The sequence below is a fragment of the Rhinolophus sinicus genome, linkage group LG09, assembly GCF_036562045.2.
Source record: "Rhinolophus sinicus isolate RSC01 linkage group LG09, ASM3656204v1, whole genome shotgun sequence".
NCBI lineage: Eukaryota > Metazoa > Chordata > Mammalia > Chiroptera > Rhinolophidae > Rhinolophus > Rhinolophus sinicus.
Window position 1 is genome coordinate 37779296 of NC_133758.1, and position 15053 is coordinate 37794348.

The window sequence follows — 15053 nt, forward strand, 5'->3', positions numbered from 1 at the left end:
AAAAAGTATGAAAAGCACCTCCTTAAATGGCCAATGGGATAAAGCCTTGTTCTTATTTGCCTGTGGGTTTCAGGAAGTTCTTTGCAGCCTCCTATGTCCAGGGTACAAAGTCTGCCTACAGCACGAGACAAAGTTAGCTTTGGACCAGTGACCTTGCCACTTGGGGATGGCTGCTTGGTTACACCTTTGAAGAGAAAATCATTAGCAGAAGAGTCAATGACCAGCTTTGGCCCTAGCAGGCTGAGCCCACCAAGAGGAACGGTACACAGTGTAACACTGGGATAGGGAGGGCTGCTCACCACATTGGGGGTGTCTGAGCTCTTGATGCGTTAGTCACCCCCTGCCTGCTGGGCTCCTCCCCTCCTGTTGCTAACAGAACTGCAGACCCAAGAGTGTCCACCAACGCAGCAAACTATCTGAGGGTTCACACTTGTGCACAAAACAATGGATGCACCAATCAGAAAAAAATTACAGAGATTTTTAAAAATTCATTTCTAAAACTTGCTCTCTAAAGCCATCTCCTTGGTTTTTAAACAATAGTAGACCCACCAATAGTCTTTAATGCCTTGCACTCTGTACCTGCCACATAGCAAATGCTTGATAAATATTTGTTGAATGTTGAATGAGTTTGCTTAGTTTAGTTGAATGAGTTTTGCTATGACCTAGAACAACTCAGACACCACAGGGCTGACGCAGCATGAAGCTCAAGCATTTTGAATCATCAGGTGCTGGGCTGACCTTGGGACGTAATGACAGGCCTAGTCCAATCTGGGCCACAAAGATTTACATCCTTTTTTCTTCAAGGCAGAGCCCAGAAGGGGATTTTCTAGTCTATTTACCCTGAAGGGAAAAAGTAAGGAGAAGGGAATAAATTAACCCTGTTACAACCCAGACACCAAGGGAACAGGTGAACAGAATGGTGACACCTGCCTTCAGAATGTTTTCCTCCAATTCATGCCCTGTCCCTAATCCCTCCATATCAGGGTCATCTGGAAATGCTTTAAAAATGCAGATTCCTAAGCTCTATCCACCATTTACATAATCTGTATCTCAGGATGTGAGGGAAATCTGCAACACCAGGCGATTCACCTGCGTCTCAGAGTTTGGGCATCAGATCTTCAGAGAAGGGTGATGAAACATAAATTTGTCTACATTCAGTATGTTGGTGTGGTGGGGCAGGTTCTTAAAGTGAAGCGTTTCTTATTGATTGTGACTTGATTCTTATCCCTTGGGACGATAATACTGCTGTACTCATTTTGATCTATCATGATAAATAGTGTCATAGAGCAAGGCCAAGGTCACTTTGCTCTTTTTTTAAATCATATTGTCGTGCTTCCCCTCATCACACAAGGAAGTACTTTTATAATAATAAACTGTATGTTCTATTTACTTGTCTGAAAAGTGAATTAGTGAGGTATTTTATAGAAGATTCGAGTGACCTCTTACAAGGTAAAGTGTGTGAAAAATATGCTCCACTTTACTGTGTTCTTGAGACCAGTATCGTCAAAAGGGCTTAAAATTGGCATTGTTGTTTCATACAAGCCCCTCACAAATCCCATTAACTTTGGCCCCTCAAACCCTGGAGTTTCTGTCAGTCACATGACTCTGATTCAGGATTAGCATTTTGTTTGAGAGCTTCTTTATGGCGAATGAGGACCAACACTAAAACATTTTAGATGAATTTCCAAAAGACAAACTGCACTTTGGCCATGTAGAGAGCTTCGTGGGCAGGAAAATTACACCCCACAACGTTACTGCCATGTTTGCTGTATAGCTCTGCTATCATCTCCCCAGCCCACCATGATCTACTGCATATAGACAGGAAATCTTATATCGGAAAGGAAGCACCCCTATATCAGGACACGGTGAGCTGTCCATTTTGTGTATATTCTTGTTGGAATAAAACAATGTGCAAGTTATTCTCAAGTTGAGGGAATCTCTTTTTATTAAGCCAACACAGAAAATAAACTTCCCTCCTTAATTTCCAAAAAGAAGCATTTATTCACACCCCAAACCCATGATGCTGTAACTTGCACTGGAATTTTGAGAACTTAAAACAAAATTCAGAAAGTCACACTGAAGGATACCTTATGGCTCCACTGAACACACAAATGCCCTCTGCTGAAACCTGAGGTGTGTTCATAGAAAAGTCCAGTTCACTACGCCTGCCAGACAGTTCAGTCTATTATTATATAAGTAATCCATTAAAATGCCATTTCTTTTCATTACAAATGCAGGATTTATGGCCTCAAGTAGATGAATTATCAATATCCAGCTTCTGGAACATTACTCTCAAGATGCCTGCAGATACAAAGTAGCAATACCTCGTCCCCAAAGAGTGTGCTGTAGTAGGTGTGCAGTGCTTTACCTGCCGGTCTTCTGAATGTGCCCAGAGGGGGTCCTGGTGGGAGAACGAGGGAGTGTGATTGGCAGTGGAGGATGAGAAATCAGTTGTACTCTTTCAAGGTGTGCGCATTTCACGTATTCATATTCCAAAGGCAGACACCCAGATGCTCCAATCTGGTGGCAATCCCATTTGCAAAAGAAAGTGTTGTTTTAAAAATCTGCAGTTCAGATCCACAATTATATTGGCTATTTGGGACTGTCTTAATCTAATCAAGATGCAGTGTCAGTGGAAATCACACTGTCACTGGATAATGGCTTCCCTTTGCTACATAAATGTCATGTGTCAGTTTGCTTCATAATGATATTGCTGTTTATCTTTTTTGGTGGTAATGATTATTTTTACTCTTGTGCAACTTTTCTTATTGTGTTCCCCATATTCGGAAGATAAATTACAACTGTGCATAACAGCTACCCACCACTTTCAAACAGTGGCAAACCTTGCCAGACTGAGGGAGCTTTATAACTGAAAGGTGAATCTGAGCTCGCCCAAACTTGTTTCCGTGATTTGAGCTGAATTGTATTCCAGAACTCCCACCCAGCCTCATTAGGCTTGGCTAGGCCCCTGCCACCCCTCTGAAAATTGATTTTTTAAGCAACAGCTTCGAAAGCCCTGAGGGCTTTAGAGCTTACCTAAAAAATGAAAACTCTTCTAGTCTCAAAGCAGTGCGAACAGTCAATATCAAAGGAAAAAAGAAGAATCTCGTAAGTGTATCCCATGATCCATAATCTCGGGCCCTAAGGAAGGTATTTCATCAAAACATCACCATTTTGATGATACATTGCAGAAGGAACAAGATGGCATGAAGGGTGGAATTCAGAGAAAAATGTTGGAGACATTAAAATAGACTGGAATAAGGTTGTAACAACCAAGCAAACCTAGCAACTATGTTAAATATGAGCAAAGCTCCGTTCTTCACCATGGCAAGATGTCTGTGATGATTAGAAAACCAAACAGTGATGACGCAGTTTATATTTCCAAGTACACGTCCTATCAGACTCTTGAAGAGCCAGCCCATTTGTAATCTTTTATGTAGATTTTAAAATTTAGCAAAAGTATTTATTTGGAAGATGATATTTGATTTTAGTAGATTTGTCACCCAGGACTTCAAATGAAAAGTTATAGGAATAATAAGTATGGGAAATAATGATATCAAATGACTACTAAATCTTATCTACTTATGTATGTGGTCATCTAAAAAGGAATTAAAAAAAAGGAAGAATTCTTATTATTAGCTGGGAAACTTTTGTTGCTTTAACTGTTTTGCAGATTAGGGCTTGGTTTGGGTTTTTTGTTGAAAGGATAGGGAGAAATATCAATAGATACACCTACCGCCCAGTGTGTCTAGAGACTGGCTTGGTGCCTCTGGGTAAATTCTTGCACTATGATAAACCGAGCCTGAGCCCCAGAAGGGTGTAGACAGTTACACAAGACACACACCTACGACAGCGTATTGTTGGCCATGGTGCTGCCAAAGGCAAAATGCTGTCAGCAGTCTCTTTCATTATTTCCCAACCACACACACACCGAGAATGTTGTCTTTGAATCATGAGCTGATATATACTTAATATTTTGCACATGTCATTTTGATTTGGTGACAATTTAATTAAGCAATCTTTCGACATAAATTAGAAATCTTTAGCTTCTCAAGCCAACCAGGCACATCATCCATCATGATTTGAAGAAGCAATTAGACATTTTTTCAAACACAAGGGTGGTATGGACATTTTATATATTCCTTAAGATGTTTATGTACTTTTGAAGCCGTATAAATATGACTCTTCGCCAATGTTCAGCTTTCCTTCCTTCTTCTAAGGAGGTGTAACTCACAGTCCTGAGGCTATTATCTCCTCCCTTTGGCTTTGTCATCGTAAAGCCTAGTTTCTGAAAGCATTCTTAAGCTAGCTAGTCATTCTGAAGTCATACAGTGACAGAATAATTCATTCATTTTTCGTTCATCCAACTACCTTTCCATACTCGTGAGTATTTGTATGATTCTCTGTTGCTGTTGTAACACCTTGAATGGTATCAGTAATGTGTGGGGGTGGGGGATGAAGGGAAGGGGTAGAAAGCAGTCAGGGTGGATTCACTTATTTTCTTCCATACATCTTCTGTTAGGTTTTTGAAAAGCATTTACCTAGACTCTAGGTAAGTTATATCTTTCTTGTTCTTTCTTTTTTATTAAGCACTGTGTTAAGCGTGAGGTTTTTTCACTTATAGGTATTAAGCAAAAGATTTAAATACTTCATTGTAGACTGCTGTTTTGCTGGCCCCATTACCAGTAGGAAGAAACTGATACATTGAAAATTGAGACAGCTGGCTTTGCCATAGTCCTCTCGTAGTGTCATATAATTAATATGATGCTTTTATTTGAAGTGACTGTTATGACATTGTAAGTGAATTCCAACCATCTGGAATAGTAAATACCAAAGGAAATGGGGCTAGGTTCCATTCCATATCCTGTTATCACCGATAATGTCAAAGTACGGCAGAGAGGGGCCACTGGAAGAGCAGTTATCTTAAGGGATGGGCCGAGAGTCCATTCCATGTAGTAGAGAGATGGATGGTGCAGATGGAAGAATCGGGAACATTTCATCAGATAGGGATGCACTAGTTCAATAGGTAGGGGTGCTGATATTCAGAAGCCCAGGAATAAGAGCGATTACTCAAAAACAGAGTCAATTCATTGGGAACACATGCAAAAGAGTGTGCTTGTGTAACAAGAAAACGAGTGCAACTGCAAGATGAAGAAAGATTGGCAGGAGGTGCCAAGGCAGGAAAGGAGCTGGACGTTCTGGCACAGATGGACACTGAGAGTGAGGGATGGCGTGGAGGATGGGCTGGCCCTCACTTTTTGGGGAAGAGAGACTGTATAGCTCAGCAACCTTTGGCAAGTTACCTGACGGCTCAGTGCCTTCTTCTCCATCAGTAAATTCAAAATGTTACCTGTAAGGGGTGGCCAGTGAGCTCAGTTGGTTAGAGGGTAGTGCTAATACCTGGAATGATCCCCGCATGGGCCGCTGTGAGCTGCGCCCTCCTTAAAATAAGACGGAAAAAAATGTTACCTGTAAATACTTTATATAGTTGTCGTGAGGATTAAATCAGATCATCCATAAAGGAAGCAGAATGCCTAACACAAACTCAAAAAATATTAGCTATTGTAACATTTTACAACAAAATTATTATAACATGATTATATTATTATAACAAAAAGTTATTATAACTTTTTTCCAAATAGTAATTATTAATGAAAAGCATATTCTAGAGTTTGAAATCAAGAGAAAAATGGAATGTGACAGAAATTCCTCCAGATACAGAGCAGACTATTGGGAGAGGGTGGGGGGCAGGCTGTGGGGGGCAGGCTCATGTGTACATGTGCATGCTTGCCTGCCCAAACAGAAAGCAAGACAAAACCTAAACAGAAACCACTGGAGCTGAAAACACCAAAGTGGGCTCCCAAGGGAGGTTACGATGGTCTGACCCTGGACTGATCATAGAAAAATAGCCCTATGCCCTAGAAGTCATTTTTAAGCAGGCACGTGTTCAACCAGAATGCAGGACTAGGTTATCTTAAAAGTTTTCCTCCAATTCCAGATGCACAATAGGATTCTATATACAGTCAAGACCCTGTTTTAGCATAGCACATACTCTTCAGAGGGTGAAAATCGGTCAGCGTTTACTGAGCCCATGCCAGCAGGCCCAGCGCTTTACTGAGGAGCACAGCAGGCAATAAGGGAGTGACTCTGGGCTGGCCTCAACGGTGATCAGCTGGCTGCAGCATCCTCACCTATAAAATGGGGGTGACAGTATTTATCTGGCAGTGTTGTTATGAAGTCTTAGTACTGTGCCCTGCATGTAGTGAACACTCAGTAGATGTAGCTTTTTATTACAGTCATTTATTCCTCATAAGAAGTCTTTGGGCTAGTATTACCCATTTCTCAGATGAAGAACTCAAAACTCAAACTGATTGAGTCTTAAAGATGGTAAAGCCAGGATTCAAACCCAGGTCTATGAGTTTTAGAGCTGAATGTGCCAGGGACTCCTAAGACATCACTGAAAACACTGTGCCCAAACTCTTGTGAATGATGGTGCCCTCAGAGGCTCTGCTCAGGCCAGCTCTTTGAGAGTGATGCTCTTCACTTGCTGATGGGGATCTCACCCATCATTTTCTTTCTTGTCGAAATCCCTTTTCCAAGCCTCTGTGCCCTTCTTCTTACACCTAGTGATTGTTGAAGCCGTGCGCAGGCACTGCCTCCTGCAGGAAGCCTTCCCTGCCTGCCTCAGGGCTGGTTAGGTCCCTCTCCTTTTGCCCTTCCATGGCTCCCAGTGGGACTGTGTGGTGCTCATTTTAAGAGGCCTGGCAGAGCACCAGGAACATGGTAAGCATTCAATAAATGTAGAAATAAAAAGCCTACGTATGTAAATCCTGGTGTGTTTTTTTAATCAGGTTAATTACAATAATACATTGTTTATTGTAAACAGTCAATGTAACTCTCCTAATTTAAAATATGTTTCTAGCCAAAGAGTCATGGGTAAGACTCATGGATTTCCTGAAGGATTAGCAGCCCCCGGAGTGGCCTTGAGCTCTGCCTGCGCCATCAGCATCACCATCCATGAGCAGTTCTCCAAAATGCTGAGTTCCTGAGTTAGCTTTGCTCTTCAGACTGTCTCTTACATTTTAAACTTGCCTTTCCTTTCTCCCTTATGTTCCTCAGTTCTATGTATCATTTAAGAAAATGATGCTGCCTCAGGGAACATGTACTGGAAACATTACTTCCCCATAAGTAGATATAATTTATTTTGTTTGTTTTTACTAAGAAGGTATGTTCTTCCTTCTCTTAAATTACTTCTATCCATCTCTGTAACAAGCTCTGAATTAATTTTTATCTGTGTTCATGAAACATAGATGAAATTTCCCAAGTGCGGAAATTATAAAGAATTATAAAGACTTTTAAACAGTTATAATACTTTAAGCAAATTAAACGCTGTTTATGATCATTCAGACTTCTAAAACAGTAAGTTAACTGGTGATTTCTTTTTATTCTTTTACATTATAACATCCAGCATAGCATTCCCTTTTTAAAAAAAATAAAAACGTTTTACAATGGGCATTTAAAAATATATGCAAAAATAGAATACATTATTGAACCCCCACATTTCAAAACGTTTCAGATACCAACCTAGTTTTCCTCTTTCAGTCTACCTACTTTGTTTTCTTCTCCTCTTTAGAGGAAAAGGTCCCCATTGGTTGCACTGCTATCCCTGTATTCCTGTCTCCTTCCTCCCCTGCTTTTCTATTTAAGTCCATGTTCCACCTACAGTGACAGCTCTGCACACACCTCTCGTTCATGCACACATACACACCTACCCTACACACACAGCTGTGCATGCACACATACCCACACCCACATACAACTGCATGCACAAACATACCCACCCCCATACACAGCTGTGCATGCACACATACCCACCCCCATACACAACTGCATGCACAAACATACCCACCCCCCACACAGCTGTGCATGCACAAACATACCCACCCCCACACAACTGTGCATGCACAAACATACACATCCTCACCCAGGCCTCTACCCCATTTGCCATTTTTCTTAGGTTTCAAATATTAGGACAGAAACTTGATTGGGAATCTACTAACTTGGATTAGACAGAAAAAAATAAGAAGTTATAGCTGCTTCTGAAAACAAAATTATTCAACAGAAAAATACTCTTTAAATTGGATGTTTTTGTTTAAGTAATGCTCTACTGGTTGGACTCATAAGATTGTTTTTCTGTTTTGCTGCTTCATTCTATGTACTTTTCCAATTTTCAACAATGAAGAAGTACTACTTTTATAATTTAAAATTATCCCCAAAAACTGATGCTAAAAAGGTAATTTAGAGGTTGCCTCTGAATTGCTTAGCAAAATAAATCTGGACCAGAAACTAAATTAAATGTTTTCCTCAAGTCCAAACTATGTTTTCCATGGCTTGAAAGTCCAGAGGTGAAGCAAAAAGGTATGTCTTGGCCAAGAAGTGCCAAATGGGTGAAAAGGCCCAACAACCATTGTCCTGCCCTTTTCTCACCATCTTTATCCCTTAGTCTGTCTTTGGCTTTCATTCTCCACCCCACCCCTGGGCGGGTCTTCTCCACCCTCCCTGGGGCACTGCAGCTGAGCCCTTCTCTTACCACCCCCCTTGCCTGTGTAATTTCCAGTTCTGGATAGTGGAAAGGATTAACTCTTGCCTCTGGTAAAGCAGGGCCTGCGGTTGTGTTACATGCCACAGTGCTGGGTGGGCAAGGACATTGTGTTCACCGAGCAGCATAGGGAGGATTGGGTGTGTGGTGTCTCAGAAGGGTTGGAAACCTCTTTAAGTTAAATTTCCTTAGCCGTGAAGTGTCAAATCCCACAGGGATTTGTCAGGATTAAATGTAGGGACACAGCACATAATAGAACACAAAAGCTGCAAGGTAAATGGAGATGGAATCTCATGTGTATTCCTCTCAGAAAAGTTTTCATTGTACTAAGAATCCTCACTTTCCTATCCCTTATTATACCGCTTCAAGGTTGTACCAACAGTTTGAAAGTAACCTCTGAAGTCTTGGGGTGTTTGGTTCATTTCAGTTTAGGGTATCTTCTCAGTATACCCAGACCTCAACTACACCAAGCCCCTGAGCCTCAACTTGTTGTTTCCCAGCTATTAAGTAGTTTCTTTACAAGGTTGATAATAACCAAACTTTCTTGTATAACATACAACACTATTAGCAGACTCTTCTGAACAGTAAAAATTGTGCATTTCCCAAGGGAAGTTATTCAGTTGTTGTCTTTTTGTTGTTGTTTGTTTGTGTGTGTGTGTGTTTAAATTATAAATGAAAAGGTAATATATTTTGTAGTCAAGAATACAGGCTTTAGCGTAAGACCTAGGTTGTAACCTAAGCCAAGTGACAACCATTCTGGGCTTCAATTTCCTCATCTGTCAAATGGGAATAATATGGCCACCCCCTAGGATCATTATAAGAATGAAATGAGATAAAGCCCATAAAATAGCCAGCTCACTCTTTGGCAGATAATACTATTCAATAAATAGTAACTATCATTAGAGCATTTGTGGGGACAGAGCCCCAAAAAGTAGTTTCCAGGCTCTTGGCCTCACATAGACAGGTGCTGGCTCAGGTAGTAAATGGCCATCAACTGCAATTGTATGGCCATCGGCTGTGGCTAGTTGGCCGTCGGATGTAGCCAGTGAGCCGTTGGCCACTGGTATAACTGCTGTGGCTACGCTGGCAAAAAATGGGGGCTAGCAAGAAGATGGTGGCTGAGCTAACAAGAGCGGATTGCAGAGAGGCGGATGCCGCCAGCGAGAATATAGTGATACGACTCCCCTACTTATGGCTCCGTGGGTGTTCCTTTTTGGCCTCACCGTGTCCTACGTTCTTATGTGGGGAGCAGGAGCAGAGACCCCACATGACTCCCCGCATGACACATGGCACAGCGAGCAGGGTCTCCCGCATGACAGCATTTGCCCTCCATGGGCTTGAATGTGACCATCCTATGTCCATCACCCCAAGGGCAGCATGGTAGGTTTAGAGCCAGTTCAGTGTCTAGCCAGCTGTGCATCCTTGAGCATTACATATTTGGAAGTCTTTTTCTCCATTTGTAAAACGGGAGGCTGAAGTAGGTTGTCTTGGAGATCCTTTGCTTCTAAAAGTATAGTGGGCTGTTTAAGAAGTGCTGTGACAGTTCAAAGTGACAGAATGACTAACTGAAAGCATCTCAAGTCGACGACAGTGACTTGCTCCTCTTCGGTCTCTCTGCTCACCCTCCTTTGCACTGGTTCTCAACTCAAATGTTCGTTAGACTTATGTGGGGAGCTTTTTAAGAAATGCAGATAGATGCCTGGGCCGCAGCCATGACCTCAGAATATCCAGTGGCAGGCACCCATGTTTTTTAAAAGCCCAGCAGGTGATTCAGTTGTGCAGCCAGGGTTAAGAACCACTGCTCTATGCAAATGACACAGTCAAAAAACAAGGCAAAGGAGACAACAATCTGGATAAGCCACAAATTGCATCTGTGAGATGTGACTTCAGATACAGTATTTCAATTCTCACTTCTAAATTTGCTCTTTTCCCTGACATTGCCGAGGGCATAGCCTGACTGCAGTTCCCATTGCCCTCAAAACCAAATCCAAACTTATTGACCTGAATTATACAACTCTTCAAGATTTGAGTTTTGCTGCTCCAGCCTCAGAAGCGGGCCTGACTCTACACCCCAGTGAAGAGTAATCACATGCCAGGTTTTTTTCAGCTGCAAGCCTTTGTAGCTTCCTTACCCCTTTCCTTTCTTACCTAAGCTTACCTCCCACCCCTGTACTTAGCCAACTTCTGCTTATCTCTCAGGTCTCTAGTGAACTTTTTCTTTCTTCCCTGCCTCCCCAAAACTTAGTTGGGTGCACTTCTTGTGTACTTCCATAACGCTCTCTATACACCCAGTGACACTCCATCTCACTGCACTTGATCTGTATTCCTACCCCACAGACTGTTAAATTCCATGAAAGCGAGGAGTGTGGCTTATTTACTGCTGCATCCCCTGTATTTCACATAGTCAGGCTCAGTGAATATTGGCAAAAAGAATGACTGAATAACTGAATGACTACACAATAAAGAAAGGAAGAGAAATTCTTAAGGAACCGAGTCACAGTAAATTAGAGAAACCAGGTTCTATAAATTAATGACTACACAAGAAAAAATACATTCTTAGTGACTGATTCATACTAAGCCAGGTAAATCAAGTCCTAGCCCTGTACTCTCTTTCATTTAAGACCATTCTTTAATGCCAGGAAGAGGAGTAGCCATAGGGGGGAACGAGACTTACTTTCCACTGAAAGAAGATTAATTTCCTTGGAGATTGGTCCTGCATTATTTGCTCTATAAACAAGAGTAATCAACAGAATGTTAATATTAAAAAGCAAGAGGAGTGTATTTTATTTCCATATTTGTTAATGCATGCATATTTTTAATGAACCTTTATAATACTATTAGTCAATGAAATATTTACAGATAAAATGACAGGATGTTTGGCATTTACTTCAAAAATCCCAGTGGGGGAGAGTGAGGTATCCAGGTATAAGTGAAACAAGATTGGCGAAGAGTTGATAACTTTTGAAGCTAGGTGGACACACAGGGGGTTCATTATATTATTTTCTCTGCTTTGGCATAAGTTTGAAAAGGTCCAAAATAAAATTTTAAAAGATAAATATAAAAAAAAAAAAAATTGTGGAAGGAAGTTTTTTCAGCATTGCCACTTGCATCAACGCGTGTTAAAAAAAAAAAAAAAAAAGCAGTGATACATCATCTGGAGCCAGCTTGGTCTTGGTCAGTTGAAAAACAGGAATGTTCTCTAAGGTTAGTAAACTGTAATCAGTTCCACATAGTTTTCAGGCACCAGAGTTTACAAATCACAGCAGTTTTGATTTGTAACTCCATTCATATGTCCATAAGAAATACTGCCAGTGTCGATTTTCCCCTTTATTTGCTTAGCCAAACAATGCGTTTCAACAGCACCTTCAGCCCAATCTCAAAACCCACCCCGGGACGCCATTTTACGATCATTGGCAGGGCCTTGTCCCTTACACATTGTTTTCACGATTCAAAACGTTCCTCCCTTTAAAGTTAGCAAAAATGAGCAGCACTGTGTTTACTTTCATTACTCCCAACACTCGGTTGCTTCAAACACGGGGGCTCTTCCTTCTCTGAGAGGTCTTTCACCTCGGTCAGGAATGTGCATCGGGCGAGGTCCTCAGGCCCTTCCTCTCCAAGCCGTTCCCCTCTTCTCTTCACAGCCCCTACCCTCTCAGCTCCGGGGTCCCCCAGCAGCTGTTTCTGCCTGAGCAGGAAGCCTGCAGGGACTTCCCGCCATCTTCAGGCCTCCTGGTCCGTCAAGAGGCCCCTCCCCCGCCTGGTGCGACCTCGCCACGAAGGTTCCGGGGTCTCTTGCAGGTTCCGGGCCCTCGCAGCTCCGCACACAGCACCGCTGTCTGACTGGAGTTTCTCAGTTGCCTGGTGGTGGAGTCCAGTCTTTTTTCTCAGCTTCTCAAATGATTCCTCCTGGACACTCCATTTCTCCCACTGCCTCATTCAGAGGCTGTAGCCACCAGTCCCTTCCCGCACTGGGCCTCCTTTCAGATTTCCCTCCTGCTTTTTCCTTTGCATCTTTTCCTATTTCGTCTAAGTCAGATGTAAAGGTGCTTCTGATTGTAACCATGCCAAATTTCCTCTATCTGCCAGAGGTAGTTTTTTGTTTTGTCTTTTTAGTATTTTAACCATTCAAATGATATGTCTCTCCTATCTTAGGTCTATGACAATACACTTCAGCCAAGATTGCTCTTTTGCTCCTTAAATCTTGTTCCTTTTAGTGCCTTCACCCTTCTAAAAACTGGTTTTATAGAAATTTTTGTTTGCTATTTTGGGATACCTTCCATTGCTGTACTGTTTTTGAGTATATCATGACCCGATTTGATTTTCTCACCAACTCGGAGAATAAGTTAGTGCAATTTTAAAAAACAAACACAATTTTATAAAAGAAATGGAGACACAGAGAATTCATCTCACCCAGATTACAACTAGTAACTGGCTGAGCCTCATTCCACCCCCTGCTCAGTCACTCCTTTACTTATTCACTCCATAGAGATTTAGTAATCACTCACTTTGTGCCAGGGTACATCCATCTAGATTTTGGAAATGAGCACTTAAGTATAAAAAGCATAGGATTTATTTAAGAATAAAATATTTACTTTTCATCTCTTTGCTAAAGTGATTTGTAGTCCTTGATACTAATTTATTTCAAACCACAAAAATAATCAGTATATACATTTGGGCTTCATTGTAAGGCTCTTGCTGAACAAATATAAGATAGAAATAAAAACTAGACCAAAAGCTTTCATTAGGTAGTGGTAATTCTTTTCATACCAATCGTTGTAAGGAGGCCCCTTTAAGATCAAACAGACTGTGCACAAATCCTCCAATGCTACTTAACTAGTTGGACAAGTTAGTCATCATTTTAAGCCTATTCTTCATCTTTAAAAGGAGAATAATGGTTTTGCTACATATATAAAGTGCTTAGGATAGTGCAAGTTACCTCGAAAGCACTTAATAAATATAGCTGCCTTTTCTTCCCCGTCAACTGTAAATTTATCATGTTATTCACAGTGAGGAGTAAAATGTTTTAATAATAGGCAAACCAGTCTCATTCTTTCCCATCGTGCATCAAACTATCCTGGAAACACTATAAATAAGTGACTAAGTATATTTTAGTTTCACTGTCTCTTTTGTTTGTAGCCTACCATTTGATCGATGTGTTAATGAGAAATGAGTGACAAGGTAGCATGCAGGGCAACAATCCTAGGATGGTTGCAATCCACACCCTGGTTAATCACCTCACTTCATGGAAAGTTGGACTAAAACATTAGCTGAGAAAAATATATTGAGTTTAGAAATGTGACGTGACCATAATTAGTTGCTTTCTTCTTTGCATTTACTACTTTAAAGTAGGACAGGAGTTTTCTAATTATCTTTAAAAGGTTTTTATTGAAACAGAAATGCATATACCTTTCTTTTTGAGAGGGAAGGGAGCAGCTTTCTTATTTGTTTGTTTGTTGTATTTTAAGAGGGGTGAAATTACTGATTTACCATTACATCTGTCCCATTTCTACATAAGATTAGAAAATGTATGATTTTAAAATCATCTTCAAAGCAATAAAATGATGTTCCAAATCAGAGATACAGCTGTTACGAGTTCTGCAAAACCTTTTCATTAAAACATGGAGCCATTTGCCTGCCTACACTGTTAATAAAAAATAAAAGGCACCTTTTGGTAAAGGAAGTGATTTCTAGTGTGTAAATTCTATTTTTTGATAGAGGATATTTGTTTGTCATTAGCCAACCCTTTACTTGCTCATAGTATAAATGTGACCGCTTTCTATTAGATAAATATATACTAAAGTGTCTAGGTTCAGCCTTCCTTAAAGGTTTAAATGATAGTGAATGCAAAATAATTTAACTGTAGCACACTGTTCAAATGTTTACTCTATACATGGGAAAAACATATGGATTCCTGTTTTTAAAAATTATGCATAGCCATTTATATTCCAGAACTAGGTCATATTTTGGGGATGGTCAAATATGTATTTTTTATAATGATGCCTGCAGTTGCAAATGATTTTTGTTGAGACCTAAGAAACTAGACTGTATATTGTTGATGGAAAACATACTCTCCTAGATGAGTGATATTTTCATTTATTCTTTTTTATAATTAAATGTAGATGTTAGCATATAGGCATTGATTTATATTTGGCAAGTTTGGGATTCATGGGTGGGAAAAGCTCAGAAAACAGGTTTCTTAAAAACAAAATTGCTTTTTCCATAGAATCTATTTAAAAGACACTTTGGAGCAATACATTTTTTAAATAGCAGAGAAGGTTGTTTTAAGTAACACAAGGGGAAGACATGGTCTTCCATTACAGTGACAGCACTTGGCCATAATCATCATGTCAGGAACATTAAAGGTAAAAGACTGTGAATAAAAGAATTTACTTGAGAAAGCCTGAGACTATTTTGAGTTGTCTGGTCCTGAGATATTTATCGAGCAGGGACCAGT

The 15053-nt window shown here is 40.6% G+C and overlaps 1 protein-coding gene across 4 annotated transcripts in view; it reads left to right on the forward strand.

Moving 5' to 3' along the window:
• KCTD1 (potassium channel tetramerization domain containing 1) overlaps positions 1-15053 on the forward strand; it is a 168480-nt gene that overhangs the window by 135562 nt on the left and 17865 nt on the right. The gene's annotated exons all lie outside the window — the stretch shown is intronic.